We start from the raw sequence: 26,408 nt of genomic DNA, 5'->3' as shown, positions 1-26,408 counted from the left end.
GATATTGATCTGGGTGTGGTACTCGCAACATCGACCTTGTTGATATTGATCTGGGTGTGGTACTCGCCACATCTTCCTTGTTGATATTGATATGAGTGTGATACTCGCCACATTGTCCTTGTTGATATTGACCTGGGTGTGGTATTCGCCACATTGGCCTTGTTGATATTGATCTGAGTGTGATACTCTATACATTATCCTTGTTGATATTGATCTGGGTGTTGTACTCGACACATTTTCTTTGTTGATATTTATCTGTGTGTGGTTTTCGTCAAATTGTCCGTGGTGATAATGATCTTAGTGTGGTACTCGCCATCTTGACCTTTACACTTGTTGTCAAGAGTTTTGATCTTGGTAAGCATAAGAACAAGTGACTCTCTGACTTGTTATAATACAAATCCTATTACTCTTTTACTTTGATAGGATGGGAATAACTACAGGATCAGTCTTGATGCCAAAAACAAACATGAACGTAATAACAAGAGGAAAAAAAGCAGATAGTTCAGAGAGGAAATCAACCGAAGTACACAAAAACATAATGACACGTGTGATGTTAAACACGTAACATCAGGGTTTATATTTCACCATACTTGATACGGTTCTGTTCAGACGCGATGAAGGTTGACCAGACAATCGGGTAAGTGACACCTTAGCTCTTTTTGAAAATATCCATAGTGTTTAGTATCGTAAAACGCTTTGACAATCATGATTTTCACATGATGTGATGCTGACCTCATCAGGTGATATCAAATATACCATTACCGACTCATTTAATATACCCTCGACCATAATCAGGTTACAATTCCATTGCCTGGTCGTGTAGTCTAATGACTGCGACAGATATTACCGGACAGTGTTGTAATGACCGCAGGCATCGCCGGACTTATTTTGTGAGGATACAAACACAAAAGAAATATGTGTACGTTACAATCACAGTCTACTCTAGTGATGAGGATGTCGATAATTGTAGTAAAGCTGACTACTGATAAATGTTTCCTTGTCTGTTGTAATAGAAAGATGCAATCGTTACCCACGCCATTCGGTTTGGATGTCGTAAAATAATGTGATGGTGGACAGGAATTGACGAAAGTAAACACATTTTATCGTGATCAGGTCAGTCATTGTAAACAACCTAAATGTGTTTAACAACACCTTTGCTATATTGATCTAGTTTGGGTAATAAAGTATAGTTAGAAGCCATTAGCTATTAAGTTTGTCCTATGATGACATGCATTCACGCAAAAACAATGTATTGTCAATCCAGTTCAAGGTTACGTGTAGGGTAATATTCCATTAAAGGCAAGTGTTTCTTCTTCGTGTAGGCCGAACAGGTACAACAAGCCATCAAAGAAAAGCTTGTCCTAGAAATGATGATGTCGTCTTCAGTGCTACCGAAGTCTACACTTTGATTTCTACTACTCAACCTTAGTCTTTGGGCCCTATCAGAGAAGATATTTGGGAAACAAGATATATCTCTCTGAAGATTTCACACTTGCATCATTCCCAAGCTCTCTGAACTCAAAGTTATCATCGTTGCTGATGTGTATTTGGTGCAGCTGGTGGCTAGGGCAAAGAATGTAATAGAAAACTATCTATAATTGTCAAAAGTGTAGAAGGTAGAGAACACCTCTAAGTCAATGGATCCAGTTTAAGTTTTCAAACAATTACTAACATGTTATATAAGCAACTCTAACGTACATTCGGAAGAAAAACGTTTAAGCGTTGTTTCGTTTGAAGAGATCACTCCTCATTTTGTCTTCTTCAAATCAAAGATTGGGAAGATCACCAAATGCTTTCAATTTTCAATTCATTCTTCTGTATGACTTTAATGCACATGTACTGCAAGTCGTCTAGCAATGTATTCTATATTAACAAGAGCTCGTGCACATATAACCTGGATTTTTTTAAAACTTATCAGAAAGAACGATTCGACTTACTTGTTCGATTAGATAAGCGGACGAAAGTGGAGGTGTTATTAGTTGTTTTGGTGCAGGATTGTTAAACCTGCTTTTATTTTGTTTATCGACAGTAGCTGGTTGAAAACATTTAAACAGAAAATCGTTTCTTTTGGCGATAAAAACAATAAATAAAAACAAAATTGATAGCTAATTGGATCAAAGAAAGGATTTAAATGACAAAAGTGTTTTTGTCATCACAATAATCGTCCACATATCAACCGTCTTCATTATAGCAGTCCAGCAAGGTATATCAAAAACATGTCGAGGAATCTGATGTAAGGCAATAACTGCCGAAACACTGTACAGAATACTGTGTAGAACTATCAACAAACATGTCGAGGAATCTGATGTAAGGTAATAACCACCGAAACACTACAGAATACTGTATAGAACTCTCAACAAACATGTCGAGGAATCTGACGTAAGGTAACAACTAGCGAAACACTGTACAGAATACTGTGTAGAACAATCAACAAACATGTCGAGGAATCTGACGTAAGGTAATAACTAGCGAAACACTGTACAGAATACTGTATAGAACTATCAACAAACATGTCGGGGAATCTGACGTAAGACAATAAATAGCGAAACACTTTACATAACACTGTGTAGAACTAACAGTCGTATACCACTATAAACATTTAAAATCAAACCTCAATGAATACTTGAAGCCTAAGACTACAATCCAAAGCCAAACTGCTATCTGACCTCGCCTGAAGACTACACTCCAAAGCCAAACTACATGTACTATCTGACCTCGCCTGAAGACTACACTCCAAAGCCAAACTGCTAACTGGCCTCGCCTGAAGACTACACTCCAAAGCCAAACTACTCTCTGACCTCGCCTGAAGACTACAATCCAAAGCCAAACTGCTATCTGACCTCGCCTGAAGACTACACTCCAAAGCAAAACTGCTATCTGACCTCGCCTGAAGACTACAATCTAAAGCCAAACTGCTTACTGACCTCGCCTGAAGACTACACTCCAAAGCCAAACTGCTATCTGACCTCGCCTGAAGACTACAATCCAAAGCCGAACTTTACAACGTATATTTCTCATAAAAATAATGGATTTTGGCCACGGGCTTTGGCATTAGGCGTCTATTCTGATAACATAAAGTAAAAAGGCGCGTCCATCGCTCAGCGGTTGTATATAGGAGATAGGCCATAAGTGTTCAGATTTATACACCAGACTCGCCTCGCCGATCTTGTTTAATTATGTCTAATTGTACTGTCTGTATTTATGTATTTGTATGAATCATAGTAATATTTGGAAGCTTTCCATGTGCCACTAGTATTGTGCGGCGTTTTAAATGGACTATAAAAAACACGATTAGATGAAATACAGCTAAAGGTCTGATAAACGGTTTCAGTTTTGCTTATTTTTTCCCAAACATATTACAATTGTGTATGGTGTCACCTATATACCAATGTGATCAAAGTATACAGTCAATAGCAATGGTACCCCTGCTAGTAGCAAGCAGTATTTCAAATTTATGTAATACGAAACGGAAAATCATTGTCTTTTTTTATATTTTTTTTTATTTATTATATTTTTCAAATTTTATGACATAAACATATATATATATAGATACAATGTACATGGGCGTCTAGAATCGCCTTTAAATAATTTACATACTGTCAAAATATTTGATCACGTATCAGTATTCGTCTAAATTATATATATATTAACAATTTAGCACGTAAACGTCTGAATTTGGTACGTATGTTGAAACATAAAGTGGATAGGAAAACTCTTGAAACATTATACTATTCATTTGTTGTACCAGTTTTGAAATATTCAGATTCCATTTGGGACAATTGCACTATTGGTGAATCAAATTTAATAGAATCTGTACAGATTGATGCAATGAAGATTATAACTGGTTTAACATAAGCACAAATTAATTTTAATGTATAAAATTATAAATCATTTAACCCCTGATTATTTGTTTAATATCATCGAACCATTCATTAATCATCAGTAAAATATTCATTATCTGCGTCACCACAGATTTTTCAATATCCTAAGGTCAAGAACTAATATTTATAAGACAAGCTTCTTTCCAAGTACCTTGCAGGCATGGAATAGTCTTGATCCTTCGCTGACCGGGTCAGTTAGTCTAAGTTCCTTCAAAAGGAATCTTAAAAATTCTATAGCTAATCCTATTGAAGCTATTTCTGATACTTTCAAAAATTGTAGCCCACGAAAATTAAATATTATTTTGTACCAATTAAGAAATGAGGCAAATGACTTGAATCATGATAAATGTATAGATCACCTTATCCCAGATCCAGTATGTGCCTGTGGTTCACCTGATGATAATACTAATCATTATTTTTTTACTTGTCCTAATTACTCTAATTCTAGGTATTTAATTCATGACCGTATTGGTTATTCCAATTCAACTCTGTTAACTTCTGGTGATAATACCCTGTCGAAGGATATTAATGAACTTATTTTAACTAATGTCCAATACTATATAAATGGTACTGAACGATTTAAGAGATTATAATATAATAATTGAATGATTAAAATTTCCTGAAGACCTCTATTATTGTACAGTCTGGATATTATATATATCACTATGACATATATATGTAGTAATTTTGTAATAATGTAGATTACTTACTTACTTCGACTGAGTACACATCGTATATTGATGTGTTGTATGTGTGAGGGTATGTGTGAGGGTATGTATGACATGTAGGCATGTGGGTATGCAAGTATGTATAAGCTTGAGTAGATGTTTACATATTCAAATATTATACATTACACAAAGTAATCATCCTACTCTCTGAATATTGTTTAATGATATCAATGCTTTCATGTTAAAATCTATTTCTTGTATATACGTGGTATCTATTTGAGAGGACTTATATAGGCTTGCCTGTTGTCCAATTCATTTGTTTTTTAAACAATAAAAATTGTTGAAAACTAAAAACACACATTTTTGTTATAAAAAAATAAACTTCCGGACATTCTTGTCCGTACTCTATTCTAATTATTATTGTATTACAATCTGATTTCCGGTTTGAGTAACGATGGTGAACAGACTTCAAACAGACGCTATTATATGGTAAATATTAATATATGTAATGCTTCGTATGGTATAACATCATCCAATTCAGCGAATTAAAGTGTCATGTTAGTGTTATAGTGTTGCATCTAGAGTATGTGTTGATAATAGTCAGAGTATAAACTAGTAAGGGTTGTCGGGTGGTGCAGTGGATAGCGCACTTGCCTTTCACCAACGCGGCCGGAGTTCGATTCCCCGATCGGACGTGAAAAGGTTGGGGTCACCTGCCCGACTTGGTGGGTTTTCTCCGGGTACTCCGGTTTCCTCTCACAATAAGACCCCCACACGCTAACAACCGGGCCAACAAGAGTGATGAGACATAAGTTGAAATAACTTGTTTCATAATTGTTGTAAAACAAATAAAGTTTATATTTATATCTATTAAAAACAAACACCAAGAAAGTATTTTCGTTTGTGATATTCTTCATAAAAATCCTATGGAAAAATATTGCCTAATGGTTTATTTTAAAACGAACACATTAAGAGTTTCATCAGACATCTCACCAAACCTTTTGACCGAGTAGCCGATATCAATATCACGTCCTACGATCACGGGCTCTTTTGATTGACTTTATAAAGAGATAATATAGCGTTTTAATTGATACTCTATATAATCCATATGGATATCGCTATTTGTGAATAATTTAACAGAATGAGTATCTATCATCATTTTGGAGATCACACTGCTATTGCGTGCACATAGCACTGTTAAAAATGGGTTCGTACTGATTTTCGTTTCTATATATACGAAACAGTTTTTACAATTTATAATCACTTTAGTCTCGATAACAAAAGCGCATAGAAGGTTTTAATGTGTAAGGAAACCGTAATACCCGGAGAGTACCCACGTGTTCAGACAGGTGACCCCATCATTTTTCACGTCCGATCGGGAAAATCGAACCCCGGCTGATTTGGTGAAAGGCGAGTGCACTATCCATTGCGCCACTAAAGCAAGTTAATAAAATGATGTTAAAACGCATGAAGTATTAATAGTTATAGATATTAATATTATTCTATGGTAAGATCGTTCCTATAAGTATGTAATGTTTGGTCATATCATAGAAAAATACAAGCAGAAGCTCAAAGGGCGTCCCCAATCCTGGAAATCCCTACAATATCAGGTATATTTACATGAAAATGTATACATTATTGCCGAAGAAATGCAACAATTAAAACTGGATGCATGCATGAATCGATCTCTATGCGCTGACTACCATTTTTCACCCAGATACATTGTAACAGACCAGGGATAGGTAGCTTCGTCGTGTTCTGTATGAGATGGGTCTATTGTCAAATAAAGGGGACGCAATGTTTGCCTTTATCTCGACTTGGAAGGTAACTTCATACGGAAACAGCTACAACTGTTTAGTGAATCCATCCAATAACAGCAGGATATGTGTGCTCGACTAATTGGGTGGTCATCTCGGGCCCACACTATCTTTAGCTTAGGTGGCCATCTCGGGCCCTGACTATGTTCAGCTTGGGTTGCCATCTCGGGCCCTGATTATGTTCAGCTTAGGTGGCCATCTCGGGCCCTGACTATGTTCAGCTTGGGTGGCCACCTCGGGCCCTGACTATGTTCAGCTTAGGTGGCCATCTCGAGCCCTGACTATTGTCAGCTTAGGTGGCCATCTCGGGCCCTGACCATGTTCAGCTTAGGTGGTCACCTCGGGCCCTGACCATGTTCAGCTTAGGTGGCCATCTCGGGCCCCGACTATGTTCAGCTTGGGTGGCCACCTCGGACCCTTACTATGTTCAGCTTAGGTGGCCATCTCGAGCCCTGACTATTGTCAGCTTAGGTGGCCATCTCGGGCCCTGACTATGTTCAGCTTAGGTGGTCACCTCGGGCCCTGACCATGTTCAGCTTAGGTTGCCATCTCGGGCCCTGACCATGTTTAGCTTAGGTGGCCATCTCGGGCCCTGACTATGTTCAGCTTAGGTGGCCATCTGGGGCCCTGACTATGTTAAGCTTAGGTGGTCACCTCGGGCCCTGACTATGTTCAGATTATAGGTGGCCATCTCGGGCCCTGACTATGTTCAGCTTAAGTGGCCATCTCGGGCCCTGACTATGTTCAGCTTGGGTGGCCACCTCGGGCCCTGACTATGTTCAGCTTAGGTGGGCACCTCGGGACCTGACTATGTTCGGCTTAGGTGGCCATCTCGGGCCCTGACCATGTTTAGCTTAGGTGGTCATCTCGGGCCCTGACTATGTTCAGCTTAGGTGGCCATATCGGGCCCTGACTATGTTAAGCTTAGGTGGTCACCTCGGGCCCTGACTATGTTCGGCTTAGGTGGCCATCTCGGGCCCTGACCATGTTTAGCTTAGGTGTCCATCTCGGGCCCTGACTATGTTCAGCTTAGGTGGGCACCTCGGGACCTGACTATGTTCGGCTTAGGTGGCCATCTCGGGCCCTGACTATGTTCAGCTTGGGTGGCCACCTCGGGCCCTGACTATGTTCAGCTTAGGTGGTCACCTCGGGCCCTGACTATGTTCAGATCTGGTTTTAATTGTTTTAAAGCTTATTGTTTGAATCGTTTAAGTGGTATTGAAATTAATGGACAAGTTCTTTACTTTTTTTTTCTTTATTTAAAAAAAAAATCTTCAGGTTGGTAAGTATGGAAACGAAACGGTTCATGAAACACAACCAATAAGTTTTTCTATGTGACGTTTGGATGACTAGGACGGTATGTACCCTGCCACCTTCATCAGACAAATGATCAGTGAAGCGTATGTACACTGCCACCTTCATCAGACAAATGATCAGTGAAGCGTATGCACACAAAGGTGTAAAATGTGTACGAATTGTCCACAAATCGATGTCGATTCGGCTACGCTGTAAGCGTTTGTACAATAGTTGTTATATATGTACCGAAATGACTCGATACAGCTCCGCTTTGTTTGATACTTGGTCATAGATGTGCGAGAGTCTATGAGCATTCTCATCTCGATTCAGAACTAGCCCTATTAAGGGTATCCAGATGTATGCCTTTATCTGCTGCTTGAACAAATTGCTACCTCTGTCAAATACCTTGGAGTTATCCCAGTCAGTCACAGGATTTGTCTTTGTATGGCATGGTCTATTTTTGCCGATTTTGGGACTCAAACCGCTTCCTTTCTGATCGGGTGACTTCTTTCGCTCTTCATTTCAACAAATTTTATTGACAAAGTTGATACAAGTCAATTGGATGGAATAACAGGCAAAGCCTATATAAATTCTCTCCAGCGGTGGCTAAATAAACGGATTCTATTATTTTTATTTGATTTAATTAATACATCAATTTTGAAATGAAAATTATAAAAAAAAATAAAAAAAATAAAGGGATGTAACTCCTTCTTAATTAACATAACTGAAATACAAATACATTCACACTTCTCACATCACACACGAAACACTTCCACAGGTATTATTTATTTTTATAACATTTTACAATTGTATATAAGCTATATAGCTATCAAATTACACAGATATTGGCAGACATTGACCAAAAGTCCATGTGCAAATATATGCACAGGTCACAATCGCCAAAACTGTTAAGGTATTGTAGTTAAATATGAAAATAGATAGCTAGTCTATGTGTAATTCAATGTATAAGATGGAAACTGTAAAACAAGACAGATTGAACAAATCTTACAACAAACAACAACAAACAAACATGCTCAACTTAAAACTCCTATGTCCGTAGAAGAATAACATTTATAGAAAAGTAGGTAAAGTTACTTATTTGTGGAGTATAATTGGAATAGGAATAGTAAAGTATAAAAGTATAAAGTATAAGGTCATGGCTGGTTAGATCATATAGAGATTAAAACGCCTAGATTTACCAATAAATAACTGTACATCATTAAGTAACTGTCTGTTTGTTAGTCCATCACAATCAGGACAGCCTTGTAGAAAAATGTTTGTATCAATATGGTTATGATTTCCATAATTATCAACAGAAGTAAATAAAGTAAGTCTGAGATCATTATACAATGGACATTCAAGAAAGTAATGGAAAACTGTTTCATATTCAAAAGAGCAAGCACAAGAGGGACAGTCAGTTAAATGGTCATTGAATAAATCAAAATTTAAATTGCTACATAAGTTTCTAAGTTGACAAAGAATAATGTTGGCCCGTCTATCACCTTCAGTTTTAAAAATTAAGGTTGATTCATTATCGATAATAATATCTTTATTTAGTTTGTGTTTAAAGGTTGCAAGAGTTGGGGAGTTTAAGAGATCATTATCAGTAGTGTTAGTTGTGCGGCACATTAGAGGGAGGAAACTGTCAAAATAATTGTTAGTTCTGCATATTGGTGGATTAAACAGTCTTGTTTGTCTGAGGAAATAGGGATTATTGTTTTGATTGTTAATGAAAGGATTTAAGACATCTTGTAAGTATTGAGGTGACAGCCCATGCATTATTTTATACATCATTATGTGTTTGTGTTTATTTCTTCTTGTTGACAGAGTTTCCCAACCAAGTTCATTATAAAGTTTATTATGAGATGTTCCAGATCGAAGTCCAGTAATGATTCTGGCTGCTTCTAATTGAATAGATTCTAGAAGTTCTTTAGATTGTTGAGTGCAATTATCCCATACTATGTCTGCATATTCCAAAATTGGCCTGATAAATGCTATATAAATTTTAATTAATGATTTACGATTGACTTTAGTTTTAATGTAACGAAGAATATTTAATCTACTATAAGCTTTTTCATATATATTCAGAATGTGTTGATTCCAAGATGCATCATCTTTTAAAGTCAGTCCTAAGTGTGTATGTGCTGTTGAGTCAGTGATTTGGCTGTTTTGGAAAGTTATTGGAGGGTGATGTTTGTTATGTTTTCTAGAAAATATTACAGATTTAGTTTTGGTAGGGTTGAACTTGATGTCCCATATACCTGCCCATTCACCAATGTTAGAGAGATCATTTGTCAGAACTTGTGCTGCATGTGCTGGGTTTTCATCTATAATTACATATAAGGAGGTGTCATCTGCAAAAAGCTTAATATTAGTTGAAACATTGTCAGTGATGTCATTAATATAAAGGAGAAATAGTAAAGGTCCCAGAACAGATCCCTGAGGTACCCCTGCATTTATACCCTTAAACTGTGAGTGATAACCTTCAGTGGTGACTCTTTGCAATCTATCAGAGAGATAATTTTCAAACCATAAAAGTAAATTTCCATCAATTCCATACGTTTTAAGTTTATGTAAGAGACCTTTATGCCACACCCTATCAAAAGCTTTGCTAATATCACAAAAAATAAATCTGAGCTCCTTCCCCTGGTCCATATTGCTAACAATTTCATTATAAATAAATAGTAGTTGATTAACAGTAGAATCACCTGGTATAAAGCCAGACTGGTGCTTAGTTAAGATAGAATTTTCTATTAGATAGTTGTAAAGATTTTTGAAGACAATTTTTTCCATTATTTTACTGAAACATGAGGTTATTGAGATTGGTCTATAATTTAAAACATCATTTGATGAACCCTTCCCTTTATATATAGCATTTATATTTGCTTGTTTCCATCTATTTGGTAATATTCCTGATTCAAGTGTTTTATTAAATAAAAGACAGAGGGGTAATGCAAGAGAGTTACTCAATTTTTTTACAACTTTAGGGATTACACCATCAGGGCCAGGGGGTTTATTTACATTAAGAATATTAATTTGGTCAGATACATCTTGTTCAGTGATATGAATGTTAGTTAGTGAGTATGGAGTATAGGGCTGTGCTGTCTGAGGTAATTCAAGGTCAGGGGATGACGAAGAGATATTAGTAAAGTGATTGTTAAGGATTTCTGCTTTGTCAAGAGGATGGTGAATGAATTGGTCATCATGTTCAAGAGGAGGAATAGAAGAGGATTTATTGGAGAAATTAGTAATAGATTTTGCAATTTTCCACCATTTGTCTGGGGAGACCATGTTTTCATTAAGACAATTTTCAAGTTTTTGGATATAATTTGCTTTTGCCTCACGAATCAAGTCAATAGTTTCATTCCTGAGTATACGAAATCTTTCCCAGTAGTGCGGATTATTTGTTACTTTGGCCTTTCTATGAATTCTATTACGTTGTCTCATTTTCAGCCTTATAATGTTATTCATCCATGGCTTATCATTTGGGCGTACAGTAATAACTTTGGTAGGGATGAAACTATTGACTCTTTCGCTCTTGGGTTTCTGTGTCTTTCTGGTGTTCACCAAGGCTCGCTTTCCAGTCGCTCCAATATACGATGTGTCGCGGTTTTTGCATCCGATTTGGTGTACGCACTCTAAGACGTTTTCTTTAGGTGTTCTATCCTTTGGATGAGCTAGGATATTACGAAGCGTCTTGTTAGGCATTATGGCTGTTGCTATGCCATGACCGCGATATATCCTCTGGATCGTTTCGAATATACCTTTTATATTTTGTTTTCATCCTTGATTGGCTTTTTCTTGTCCTTTCCCTTACTTTGACAATGTTTTTGCACCCGTTTTAGGGCACATTCAGGATATGCTCAGTTTTCCATTGCCCTAGTGGTGTTATTTTCTCTTGTATTTTGTCCTGTTGTTTTTTGACAATTGCATCATATCTGTTGAGCAATGCGCGTACGATGCCTAACTTCTGGTATAAAGGATGGTGAGATTTTGTCCGGTAACATTGTCGTGACATTTGCCTTATAATCGTAAAGTTCTTTACTTCTTGATTTACAAAATGATTAGCATTGCACTTTAAATTATTTCTAAATTGAGCCTAAGCACTTTTTTAAAACAACCACGTAAATAATATCAAAGTGTTACCGTAATTCAAACTCCCAACTGATGAAATCATGGTAGAATATGAAGAGATGTTTGAAGACGTTAGCCCATAGGTAAATATAAGAAGAAAAAGACCAGGAGAGTATGTTTCTGCTTCATCGACAATACCTGCATATATATAACTCAAATCTTAGCAATATCACGTCAACAAAGTGATTGTGACAACGATACCACAACGCACACTGATGAGCACAATACAAACAAGGAATTATGATATTTCCAATTAATCTCATGTGTCGAATATAAAACCTGCCCTTGATAATATAAACAGTATAATACTGAGGGTAGCAGACTGCGAGTCTCCCGTTCTTTGTACTGCCCTTGGGATAATATAAACAGTATAATACTGAGGGTAGCAGACTGCGAGTCTCCCGTTCTTTGTACTGCCCTTGATAATATAAACAGTATAATACTGAGGGTAGCAGACTGCGAGTCTCCCGTTCTTTGTACTGCCCTTGATAATATAAACAGTATAATACTGAGGGTAGCAGACTGCGAGTCTCCCGTTCTTTGTACTGCCCTTGATAATATAAACAGTATAATACTGAGGGTAGCAGACTGCGAGTCTCCCGTTCTTTGTACTGCCCTTGATAATATAAACAGTATAATACTGAGGGTAGCAGACTGCGAGTCTCCCGTTCTTTGTACTGCCCTTGATAATATAAACAGTATAATACTGAGGGTAGCAGACTGCGAGTCTCCCGTTCTTTGTACTGCCCTTGATAATATAAACAGTATAATACTGAGGGTAGCAGACTGCGAGTCTCCCGTTCTTTGTACTGCCCTTGATAATATAAACAGTATAATACTGAGGGTAGCAGACTGCGAGTCTCCCGTTCTTTGTACTGCCCTTGATAATATAAACAGTATAATACTGAGGGTAGCAGACTGCGAGTCTCCCGTTCTTTGTACTGCCCTTGATAATATAAACAGTATAATACTGAGGGTAGCAGACTAGGAGTCTCCCGTTCTTTGTACTTCCCTTGATAATATACACAGTATAATACTGAGGGTAGCAGACTACGAGTCTCCCGTTCTTTGTACTGCCCTTGATAATATAAACAGTATACTACTGAGGGTAGCAGACTGTGAGTCTCCCGTTCTTGGTACTGCCCTTGATAATATAAACAGTATAATAATGTGGGCAGCAGACTACGAGTCTCCCGTTCTTTGAACTGCCCTTGATAATATACACAGTATAATACTGAGGGTAGCATACTACGAGTCTCCCGTTCTTTGTACTGCCCAGAGACAGGATACCCAATAATATAAACAGTATAATACTGAGAGTAGCAGACTACGAGTCTCCCGTTCTTTGAACTGCCCTTGATAATATACACAGTATAATACTGAGGGTAGCATACTACGAGTCTCCCGTTCTTTGTACGGGTAGCAGACTACGAGTCTCCCGTTCTTTGAACTGCCCTTGATAATATACACAGTATAATACTGAGGGTAGCAGACCACGAGTCTCCCGTTCTTTGTACTGCCCTCGATAATATAAACAGTATAATACTGAGGGGAGCAGACTGCGAGTCTCCCGTTCTTGGTACTGCCCTTGATAATATAAACAGAATAATACTGAGGGTAGCAGACTGCAAGTCTCCCGTTCTTTGTACTTCCCTTGATAATATAAACAGTATAATGCTGAGGGTAGCAGACTGCGAGTCTCACGTTCTTTGTACTGCCCTTGATAATGTAAACAGTATAATACTGAGGGTAGCAGGCTACGTGTCTTCCGTTCTTTGTACTGCCCTTGATAATATACACAGTATAATACTGAGGGTAGCATACTACGAGTCTCCCGTTCTTTGTACGGGTAGCAGACTACGAGTCTCCCGTTCTTTGTGCTGCCCAGAGACAGGATACCCAACATTTCATCACCGAGTGGTTCGTTCTCATTAACTATATCACTTAACTGAGCTTTAATTCACCAATCTTCATTTGGGTGTCACTTCTATGTACAGTATAATACTGAGGGTAGCAGACTGCGGGTCTCCCGTTCTTTGTACTGCCCTTGACAATATAAACAGTATAATACTGAGGGAAGCAGACTACGAGTCTCCCGTTCTTTGGACTGCCCTTGATAATATAAACAGTACAATACTGAGGGTAGCAGACTACGAGCCTCCCGTTCTTTGTACTGCCCTTGAGAATATAAACAGTATAATACTGTGGGTGCAGACTACGAGTCTCCCGTTCTTTGTACGGGTAGCAGACTACGAGTCTCCCGTTCTTTGGACTGCCCTTGATAATATAAACAGTATACTACTGAGGGAAGCAGACTGTGAGTCTCCCGTTCTTTGTACTGCCCTTAATAATATAAAGAGTATAATACTGAGGGTAGCAGACTGTGAGTCTCCCGTTCTTTGTACTGCCCAGAGACAGGATACCCAATAATATAAACAGTATAATACTGAGAGTAGCAGACTACGAGTCTCCCGTTCTTTGGACTGCCCTTGATAATATAAACAGTATACTACTGAGGGAAGCAGACTGTGAGTCTCCCGTTCTTGTTACTGCCCTTGATAATATAAACAGTGTAATACTGTGGGTAGCAGACTACGAGTCTCCCGTTCTTTGGACTGCCCTTGATAATATAAACAGTATACTACTGAGGGCAGCAGACTGTGAGTCTCCCGTTCTTGGTACTGCCCTTGATAATATAAACAGCATAATACTGAGGGTAGCAGACTGCGGGTCTCCCGTTCTTTGTACTGCCCTTAATAATATAAAGAGTATAATACTGAGGGTAGCAGACTGTGAGTCTCCCGTTCTTGTTACTGCCCTTGATAATATAAACAGTACAATACTGAGGGTAGCAGACTACGAGCCTCCCGTTCTTTGTACTGCCCTTGATAATATAAACAGTATAATACTGTGGGTAGCAGACTACGAGTCTCCCGTTCTTTGTACTGCCCAGAGACAGGATACCCAACATTTCATCACAGAGTGGTTCTTTCTCATTAACTATATCCCTTAACTGAGCTTTAATTCACCAATCTTCATTTGGGTGTCACTTCTATGTGTAATCGGACAATTAGGGTAGTTATGACGTCATGGATTCAATGATAAAATGAAAAAGTACATTCATATTAAGTCACGAACAGTCTAAAGCCTTTCAATATTTCACTCCGAGTTTGATGCCTTACTGTATATGGCGTCGGTAAGGTCTTTTATTGACATGGAGATAACGCAACAAGCACGTGCTGTCACGAAGATGGCCATGACAATGACGATATTTGTGATCCCCCATCAACGGTCCACTCCCTTCCGCCATTTATAGCAGTTCCTAACTGTCGTTGTTATTGATACCTACTTTTGAATAATAGCAGTTGATGTGTGTTCATTGACGTTGAAATATCAATCTAAGATGTATCACAATCAGTCTGCATTCACCCGAGAAGCTAGGGTGACACTTTCTCCATTTGTCCACACATAACAGTAATACAGGAGAACAGTTGGAGTACACATCACAGTTGATTACCCCACACAGCTATTAGAGTTTCAACATAAAAGATTCATTGAAAGCCAGTTTAATGTAACAGAAGTGTCAGAGTTATCTTTGGTATTGAGAGTATAAGGTTGACAAACAGACCAGCTACACAATACTCTATATAAATCAATATACAAGAAGGCTACAATCCCATCTACAAAATATATCAACATCATTATACAACATCACTTTTCAAACGACAGGATATAGGAGCATCTGTACAGCAGCAAAGCTCATCTTTACGAAGAATATTCCAGAAAAATATTGTCAAAATCCGGTGAAATATTTTACGTTTGTTTTTACCTATGTTGACTTTATTGTATCAATTGTATACCGTTTGGTAATTAGCATGTTATAAGATATTCTGAATTTTGTCTTAATTAATGTCAATAAATTAGTAATACAATACGATTAACCTGTCAACGCAAGCGTCTACGTTGTCGCCATGTGAACCGCTCAGATCCTTCTCAAATTACAGCTAAAACGCCTCCTTCTAACGATGCAATAAAACATATTTAGTTCTAATGATATTATACAAAACTCATTTCGTTCAAAAGGCTTTCTGAAAAAAAACATTTTCTAAAATGATGCGTCATGATTCTAATTCTAAAAAGTTTTATGACGAACCAAAAGTCTTCAAGTTTTCGTGATCCTGCGTTGTGCACTTTTATCTTCACATTTGGTTGTGTAAGAGTTATCGCCCCTGTATGTAAGTCTCACTAGGGGTTATTTTTAGTGCATTAGTAGACATCAATATGCAATGGAGACTAGCAACCATGTTGATAATTTTGGGTTTTCTTCGTTTACAATCAGTATGTAGGTGAACAACAAGAAATGCTAAATCCTAGAAAAGTGGAAGGCAGAGATCAGCGCACAAGCGTAGACAAACTTGTGTGATTAAGTGAAATTATTTTGTCTACCTATGTTACAGACGGCTTAAGGTTCGGATATAGTGCCAGTGACTTGGTTTGATACATATGTATTTGAAAAGGAAAAAAAATCAAATATTTCGGGCACTTTAGTGTAGATAGATGACTATATTCCTTCAGAGAGTCTTTTTGGACAATAAAAAATGTTTAAAGTCAAAGAGAATCTTCCGAGTAAAGTGTAGCTCTTAAGAGAGAAAGACAAAATGTATTGTACCAATTCTAAACTGACTCTAAATAGCATTAAAGATAAAACTTTCATGAATGTCCTTATAAAAACTTGTTGAAAGTGACATTTACATTTATTTCAATTAAACTTTAAATGTAATTCATGGCTATTCCAAAGTTGAAAAGAAAATGTCTGTTCAGTTCCGTCAGGACAAACATGTGATTCCCATTGCTCTTCTTTGCACTAAAAAGCCTGAGACGGGTATACATATTTGTTATCGATATTGACTTTAAATAGTCTGTCTACAGCAAAGACATGGAACGAAAACATCTTGTTGTGCAATTTATCAATGCAAGCATATTATTTAAAGAGCTCTTCCGCTCGTCTCGACATCCAGACATCGCGCTACGAATTCCACTTCCCATTTGATTGTCAGGAGCGCGCAGCTGTTTGTTACCCATAATTCATCAGTGACCATACCAGCAAATATATCCAGTTGATATGTAAGATTATCTATTTATTTTCATGCAGACTTAGTAACGATAACTAATGCATTGATGAATAGTTTGCTGATTGCTATTAACAATATATCAATGATTAAAGCCGGAGTCTGCGCCTACATCCTATAAATCAGCGACAATATCAGCTTTTTTTATCGAGGTACACGGAGAGATACAACAAGTGAGGAGAATCGTTGAAATTATAGCACAAATCTCGGTGATAAGTTCAGCTTATTAATAATATATACTAGCGGAAAAAAGAAACTGTGCATGCCTAAAATGTGTTATAAAAATAAATGTGTATGACGTAGAACAAGATTTTCAGGTAGAATTAATTTGTTATTTATTAACAGTTGCATTCCATTTTCCACGTTATGGAATCAATAAGTTCCGCTCAGGAGTGACGTAAACACAGCAGGGGTCAATACTGAGTTCACATAGTTAATACCTCGTATGTCCACCGTTTCCCTGAATGCAAGCCTGGCAACGTCGACGCATGGAGCCTATCAGACGGTTCACGAATGCTTGTTGGATGGCATTCCAGATCTGTACCAACGCTGCAGCCAAATCAGCCAGCGTCACCGGTCGATTAGGTAATGCCCGTAATCTGCGCTTCATTTCATCCCAGACGTGTTCAATGGGCGACAGATCGGGGGATACAGCAGGCCAGGGCAACACGTCAACGTTCTGCTGGACCAGAAAGTCCATAGCGACACGAGCCGTGTGCGGCCTGGCGTTGTCCTGCTGTAGCGTAATGTGACGTTGCTGCCCTTGCACGAATGGAACGACGTGGGTCCGGAGGATCTCGTCACGGTAACGTAGCACGTTCAAATTCCCGTTAACAATTACCAGAGGCGTTCTCCCGTTGGCTGTGATACCGCCCCAAATCATAACGTTGCCTCCGCCGAAAGAATGTCGTTGTACCACACACGCGTCAAGGAAACGTTCTCCAACGCGACGATACACTCTGGAACGGCCGTCACTACTATCCAGGTGGACTCGCGACTCGTCCGTAAACAAAATGCCTGCCCAATCCCGTCGAGTAAATCGCAGATGCCTTCTGCACCAGTCGTGACGTGCTAAACGATGACGTTTGGCAGAAGAACTGGGCGGATTGCAGGACGTCGCGGACTGATAGCTCGTTCACGCAATCGGTTGCGTACAGTTCTGGGGCTTATTGGTAGCAACCCAGGGATTGTCCGTGCAGTCAAACATGTCGTTTGGAAGCGATTTCTCAAATGGACAAGTCGAATATGCTTGTCCTGTTCACGTGACGTCACACATGGACGTCCCGCACGAGGTCGATCGCCGACATGGCCAAACTGTTGATGTCGTTCTCCACAAATCCCGGATTGTGTTTCGATGGACATGAAAACGTAGAGACAACGGCTTGGCCCATACCAACTTGAAGCATATCAATAATCCGGAGGCGGTCATTTCCATCGAGCCTCGGCATAGCATTAATCACAAACTAAAACGTTATAATGCTGTTTTTACTGTTCACTGGTCTCAACAGAGTGACCCAACAGTTGAAAAATAAACCTTCATTGTCGAATTGGATGGCTGGACGAGAAAAACGTGCAAACTGGTCAACGCCTTTAGAGAGCAAATTACACGGGAACAAGGTTACCGCAAGCGGTATATAATACGCCCGTTACACATTGAATGAGCAGTTGTTTGTATGATTGAAATATATGAAGTATTTGTGAGTAATTGATATTGAAAGAGAAATCATTCAACATAACTGGTAGATCAATGAGTGAAATTCAACATCATGGAACACATGCATCGCATTAATGAAACCAAGGGGAATAACTCCAATAATTATGGTCGGATAATGGCGGTTATCGAACTTGTCCGAGCTGTCATGGTAATTAATCTTGTTGTGAAGTTTGAAGTTCATCCGTAAATAATTACTCGAGATATCGAGCGGACACTGTTTCGGCAAGTCCATAAAGGGGCATAACTCCACAAATTATGGTCGGATAATGGCGGTTATCGAACTTGTCCGAGCATTCATGGTAATTAACCTTGTTGTGAAGTTTGAAGTTAATCCGTTAATAATTACTCGAGTTATCAAGCGGACACTGTTTCGCTAGTCCATAAAGGGGCATAACTCCACAAATTATGGTCGGATAATGGCGGTTATCGAACATGTCCGAGGTTTCATGGTAATTAACCTTGTGGTGAAGTTTGAAGTTAATCCGTTAATAATTACTTGAGATATCGAGCGGACATCGTTCGCATGCCCGCCCGCCCGCCCGCCCGCGTGATAACATAATACGTCCCCGTCTTCGACGGGCGTATAAAAACTGTCAATGACACACGGATAGTGCGTATGTGTCATACTCGGTCATGTGTGTGAATTTTCATGTATTACAATTCTCCGCATGCACAGTTTCTTTTTTCCGCTAGTATATATTCATCGCACTTGCAAATTTGAATATTTAGTGAATCGTCATACTCGTTTTGATAACATATTCGCGAAAATTCAAATGAACAAACTGCACAAACACCCATATATATACCTTGCTCATTCGTCAAAACGGTGACAACATATATTTATCGCAAATAATTAGTGCTTTCAGTAATGAGTGTTAATATATGCTACACAATATTTTTACAAGTTGACAGAAAAGAACTTCGATGTTTATATCGGTTCGTATTTGTTCTGATGATATATGAAACATATCGAAAACCTACAGATTCAGTTATTGCAATTGATAAAAAGGGACGACAAAAGGCACTGTTAAAATATCCCCGTTAATGTGAAAATAGGACGACAAAAGACATTATTACCCATTATTACCCAATAGTCTTTATAAATTTGAATTAGTCATTTTTGACTGTTTCTGGCTTTTTGTCCAATTTCGGCTGTAGCGGTGAAACAGTCAAAACTGTTTTCCCGGTCAGCATTGATATTAAAATATCTATTTGGTAATAAAACAATTGTTTCAATGCTATGAGGGAACAGTCAAAACTGCAATTCCTCGGTAGGGGGAAGCCCTGTGGAACTGTTTGCCCTCGGCCTAGAGGCCTCGGGCAAACAGTTCCCAAGGGATTCCCTTACCTCGGGATGATAGTTTTGACTGTTCCCCAAATAGACATGTACAAATGTATACTGTTACAATATCCCCTTTAACGTGAAAAAGGGACGACAAAAGGCACTGTTACAATATCTCCGTTAACGTGAAAAAGGGACGACAAAAGGCACTTTTAAAATATCTCCGTTAACGTGAAAAAGGGACGACAAAATGCACTGTTAAAATATCCCCGTTAACCTGAAAAAGTGACGACAAAAGGCACTTTTAAAATATCGCTGTTAACCTGAAAAGGGGAGGACAAAAGGCTATGTTAAAATATCCCCGTTGACCTGAAAAAGGGACGACAAAAGGCACTGTTAAAATATCTCCGGTAACGTGAAAAAGGGACAACAAAAGGCACTGTTAAAATTTCCCCGTTAACCTGAAAAAGGGACGACAAAAGGCACTGTTGAAATATCCCCGTGAACGTGAAAAAGTGACGACAAAGGGCACTGTTAAAATATCTCCGGTAACGTGAAAAAGGGACGACAAAAGGCACTGTTAAAATATCCCCGTTAACCTGAAAAAGGGACCAAAAAAGGCACTGTTGAAATATCCCCGTGAACGTGAAAAAGGGACGACAAAGGGCACTGTTAAAATATCTCCGGTAACGTGAAAAAGGGACGACAAAAGGCAGTGTTAAAATATCTCCGTTAACGTGAAAAAGGGACGACAAAGGGCACTGTTAAAATATCCCCGTTAACGTGAAAAAGGGACGACAAAGCCACTGTTAAAATATACCCGTTAACCTGAAAAGGGGACGACAAAGGGCACTGTTAAAATATCTCCGGTAACGTGAAAAAGGGACTACAAAGGCACTGTTAACTTATCCCCGATAATCTGAAAAAGGGACGACAAAGCCACTGTTAAAATATCCCCGTTAACCTGAAAAGGGGACGAAAAAGGCCTCTGTTAAAGTATCCCCGTTAACCTGAAAAAGGGACGACAAAGCCACTGTTAAAATATCCCCGTTAACGTGAAAAAGGGACGACAAAGGGCACTGTTACAATATCCCCGGTTAACATGAAAAAATGACGACAAATGGCACTGTTAAAATAAGCCCGTTAACCTGAAAAGGGGACGAAAAAGGCCTCTGTTAAAATATCCCCGTTAACGTGAAAAAGGGACGACAAAGCCACTGTTAAAATATCCCCGTTAACGTGAAAAAGGGACGACAAAGGGCACTGTAACAATATCCCCGTTAACATGAAAAAATGACGACAAAGGCCTCTGTTAAAATATCTCCGTTAACGTGAAAAAGGGACGACAAAAGGCACTGTTACAATATCTCCGGTAACGTGAAAAAGGGACAACAAAAGGCACTGTTAAAATTTCCCCGTTAACCTGAAAAAGGGACGACAAAAGGCACTGTTACAATATCTCCGGTAACGTGAAAAAGGGACGACAAAAGGGCACTGTTAAAATATCTCCGGTAACGTGAAAAAGGGACGACAAAAGGGCACTGTTAAAATATCTCCGGTAATGTGAAAAAGGGACGACAAAAGGCACTGTTGAAATATCCCCGTTAACCTGAAAAAGGGACGACAAAAGGCACTGTTGAAATATCCCCGTGAACGTGAAAAAGGGACGACAAAGGGCACTGTTAAAATATCTCCGGTAACGTGAAAAAGGGACGACAAAAGGCACTGTTAAAATATCTCCGTTAACGTGAAAAAGGGACGACAAAAGGCATTGTTAAATTATCCCCGTTAATCTGAAAAAGGGACGACAAAGGGCACTGTTAAAATATCTCCGGTAACGTGAAAAAGGGACAACAAAAGGCACTGTTAAAATATCCCCGTTAACCTGAAAAAGGGACGACAAAAGGGACTGTTACAATATCCCCGTTAATTTGAAAAAGGGACGACAAAGCCACTGTTAAATTATCCCCGTTAATCTGAAAAAGGGACGACAAAGGGCACTGTTAAAATATCCCCGATAACGTGAAAAGGAGACGTCAAAGGGCACAGTTACAATATCTCCGTTAACGTAAAAAAGGGACGACAAAATGGACTGTTACAATATCCCCGTTAACCTGAAAAAGGGACGACAAAGCCACTGTTAAAATATCCCCGTTAACCTGAAAAAGGGGACGAAAAAGGCCTCTGTTAAAATATCCCCGTTAACGTGAAAAGGAGACGACAAAGGGCACTGTTACAATATCTCCGTTAACGTAAAAAAGGGACGACAAAAGGCACCATTAAAATATCCCCGTTAACGTGAAAAAGGGACGACAAAGCCACCGTTATAATATCTCCGTTAACCTGAAAAAGGGACGACAAAAGGGACTGTTAAAATATCCCCGTTAACGTGAAAAAGGGACGACAAAATGGACTGTTAAAATATCCCCGTTAACGTGAAATAGGAACGACAAAAGCCACTGTTAAAATATCCTCTTTAACGTGAAAAAGAGACGAGAAAGCCACTGTTAAAATATCCCCGTTAACGTGAAAAAGGGAGGACAAAGCCACCGTTATAATATCTCCGTTAACCTGAAAAAGGGACGACAAAAGGGACTGTTAAAATATCCCCGTTAACGTGAAAAAGGGACGACAAAATGGACTGTTAAAATATCCCCGTTAACGTGAAATAGGAACGACAAAAGCCACTGTTAAAATATCCTCTTTAACGTGAAAAAGAGACGAGAAAGCCACTGTTAAAATATCCCCGTTAACGTGAAAAGGGAACGACAAAAGGCACCGTTAAAATATCCCCGTTAACGTGAAAAAGGGACGACAAAGTCACTGTTAAAATGTCTCCGTTCACGTGAAAAAGGGACGACAAAGGGCACTGTTACAATTTCCCCGTTAACGTGAAAAAGGGACGACAAAGCCACTGTTAAAATATCCCCGTTAAAGTGAAAAAGGGACGACAAAGCCACTGTTAAAACATCCCCGTTAACCTGAAAAAGGGACGACAAAGGGCACTGGTAAAATATCCCCGTTCACGTGATAAAGTGACGACAAAGGGCACTGTTACAATATCCACGTTAACATGAAAAAGAATTCACTCATATTAAGGATTATATTTATAGCACTTTTAATTTTGTTTGTTAGATAAATCATATTATCAGAGAGAATTGATAGACAATCGTTTCTTCTACATTATAATTCAGCACATTTATGTAAAAATATATTTACCAGACATCCTTCCTTTGTCTGACAATAACCGTGCTAATAACCAAGCTATGAGGAAGTTGTAGATACGGTACTAGCTGTTTTTACTGTAAACGTATTTGTTTTATTAAGACAGGTTGTTTTTGTCGTCATTTAGAACCCGTTTTACAAATGGCTTAACAAATGGCTCACGAGGTGACGATCCCTTGACTCACGAATCGCCACGCTCCATTACCCACTAGTATAGTGCTATTGAACAGGGTAATATCATACTTGTTCTGAATGTTATTTACACACGAGCTCGTAACTCCAAACTCACCGATAAGAAAAACAGTTGCTTTCTTATCAATGCTTTTCAAATGATTTTATTTCCCCGTTTAATAGGACACGACAATGCTGTGTTGACCACGTCACGATGTTATGTTGTTTTGGAGAAGACACGATACATTTCGGAGTATCCGACTAGACAAAAATCGTTCCCGGAGGGCCAACTTGAACCCTACCGAGCACGATAGAACAGGACGTTTTACACCGATACCGATCACAGGAAACACGTGCAACAACGGGATGTAATGGGAACGAACCCAGGATAAGTTGTTTTATTTGCCTACTTAAAATTACGTTTTTGATAGCATGATATTTACGGAAGATCTATGAAATCTAAGTTATTTCAAAATCCCGGGATTTCTCCAAGATAAAGAAAGAAAAGCAATACCCCATCGATAACTCGACCAACAGAACTGTGTTTTAGTAAACTCCCAAACGAGTATAACGATAGTATATATACAGATATTTATATAGTTGCTAAGTCATACTGGGTTGAGCGTGTGTTTAAACATCAATAAATCATTGACATTCTTCTTCAGGTTTTAGCAACAAAAGGGTTATTGATATTTTAGAAATTTAATATCAAAATAAAAAGTCGAAAAACATAACAGGGAGCATGTATTTCATTTAAAATTTAATCGTTCACGAAGCAATTAACAATTCTTAAATCAGAAATTTGCATGTTCCGGTATAATATCCGATTTGTGTATATAAAGACTGTTTTTGTTAGATACACGGTCGAGTCTAAGGAACCGATAGCGTTTGTATCTTGCGAATAAAGTCTTATTTTTGTCATTCCAAAATCGATATTGATAAGATATATTCAAGATTTAAGAACATGTTCATGCTGTGATACCATAGGAAACATTCTTCCTTACAATATATTACACCCGTTGCACGCGAGAGAAACCTTATGATTGGGAAGTGAAATGCTAAGTCAGCCTTAACAGTAGTCTTGCGTGCTAGTACTGATTCTGAACTTTAACATGAATTATGGAAATAAATGATGTTTTGACATTTTTATATGACATGGAAGAATGTTACACAGTTGTTTTTGGTCGAGCTTTATTGGCGGCGTATATAAAGGCGTGTATCTCCTCATATTGCAACAGACGATCTGGTAAGCAGGTAAAATAAGCGTTCACCATCCTACTCAGGTTATTGCAACTTCTATATAATTTATCTTAATTGCAGCAAAAATGATAAATAGCCTCTAAACAATTTACAGGGTATCACGTTAATACAATAAACCCAAGCCTTATCATGCCTACAGAAAATCATTAAGAGCCGGCATTAAAAATAAACAGTAGCGACTTACCTTCTGAGCTTATAAGCTAGAACTTCCGAAGTAGATCTTACATAAAGGCCTTGTTGTAACGTAGTGAATGTGGATTCTGTAATAATTCCGGGCGTCGAAAATGATTAGCCGACTTTGGTAGAAAAGGTGTAAGCCACCTGTTAGTAGTAGAGAGCACCTGTTGGAAGACAGGTAAAGGAAGAATTATGTCAATAATCATAATTCAAACGTGATATACCTCATTCAAGTCATGTTATCGTAAATCAGTGTCACATGTTTGTAACAAAAAAATGTGTATTTGCGTCTGGAGAATACATTGCGTACTCTCTGCTCTAGTTCTTTGCTCCAAATATGTTTTAATAGACAGACACATGTTTTATGTAACAAGCCCATATAAAATGAAATTTCTGAACTCTTGTTTCACGAAATATGGTTATAATCAAAAGTTATGTCCTTGGATCTTGACAAGAATTTTCACGGTGTAGTCAATTTGACTTTGCACATAGTGAAAGAAAACCAAAGCATAAAAGGCACCTCTAAATCCAAAACTTTAACGCATCTAGTTATAACAAGAATCCGGCTTTTTCTTACCTGTTGTTTCTCAGATCTTGCTACTATCCCGGAAATAAACTGCGTCGGAGCTTGCTTCTTTATCTTGATCGAGTTTATGAGACAATACCACTTATGCAGGTTCGCCTCTGACTTTGCGTGTTGCTTTGTCATCAGTTAAACGATGCCAATGATATGAATTTATGTCAAATGATAATATATTTTTGAGCGTTTAATTTGCTACCTTAGAGCATAAAACATCATTACTGGTCTGGCGTGACGCTATCAAAGCGCTATCGGAGCAGCTTTCCACAGTAGGCTTCGGTCTCCCTGTCACCGGAACTTACCGGAACTAATGGTAGCGCGCGCAGTCGTTCTCAAGTCACGGGTACAGAACTGAGGCTTCCCAACTATTGATGTTTTTTTATCAATTCACTTTGAGATTTTGTTTTATCCTTGTCAGATAAACAGGAATGACTTCTGTGTACAAATATATGCTAATAGTCTAGCCGGTGATTTGCCCATAACAGGTATGTGTTGTTCATACGATCGGTAATCAACGTTGATGGTCTTGTCTTCCGGACCACGCCAACTCTCGCCGTAATAGAGGACATTTATGGGCAACACATATGTCTTCATTCGACGTGTAAGCAATATCATATAGTCTTTGTTTTCAGGTCTGTTTTCTAATTATTGGAAAAATAAAGGTACATCCTTAGAACCGGAAGGAGGGCGTTCAGTGTACGGAAGCAACGACCATTGGATAAGTGACGTAATTAGTGGAACGGTCAATTTGATTTCCGTAACAGATAGATGCGGTTTTTAAGAAACGAACAGATCAAATTAGAAACAATCTAAACCTAAGTGAATTTCTGCGTATTATTGAAGCGATCATGATATATCTACCAATCATCCTCAACTGCTATTTAACAATACTCCAATTGCACAACATGAACACCATACTCACTTAGGACTAACATTTAACAGTAAAGGGACATGGTCAGATCACATTTCAAATATTTATAAGAAAGCTAACTCTAGACTAAGTATTCTTAGAATTTTAAAAACTACAGTTGATAGGAATACATTAAAAACATTATATGTCTCTTATATAAGACC

The 26,408-nt window shown here is 38.5% G+C and overlaps 1 protein-coding gene across 1 annotated transcript in view; it reads right to left on the bottom strand.

Annotated features, from left to right (window-relative positions):
- LOC110466221 (pyrokinin-1 receptor-like) overlaps nucleotides 1-24,841 on the bottom strand; it is a gene marked incomplete at its 3' end in the record, with an annotated part of 46,923 nt that extends 22,082 nt beyond the window's left edge. The window contains exon 1 of the mRNA XM_021522605.1: nucleotides 24,762-24,841. The remainder of the gene's footprint in view (nucleotides 1-24,761) is intronic.
- Nucleotides 24,842-26,408: the final 1,567 nt, after the last annotated feature.

This window comes from Mizuhopecten yessoensis, unplaced genomic scaffold (genome assembly GCF_002113885.1).
Source record: "Mizuhopecten yessoensis strain PY_sf001 unplaced genomic scaffold, ASM211388v2 scaffold1615, whole genome shotgun sequence".
In the NCBI taxonomy this organism is placed as follows: domain Eukaryota; kingdom Metazoa; phylum Mollusca; class Bivalvia; order Pectinida; family Pectinidae; genus Mizuhopecten; species Mizuhopecten yessoensis.
Note: the sequence above shows the minus strand (reverse complement) of the source record. Positions and strands in the feature narration are given on the sequence as shown.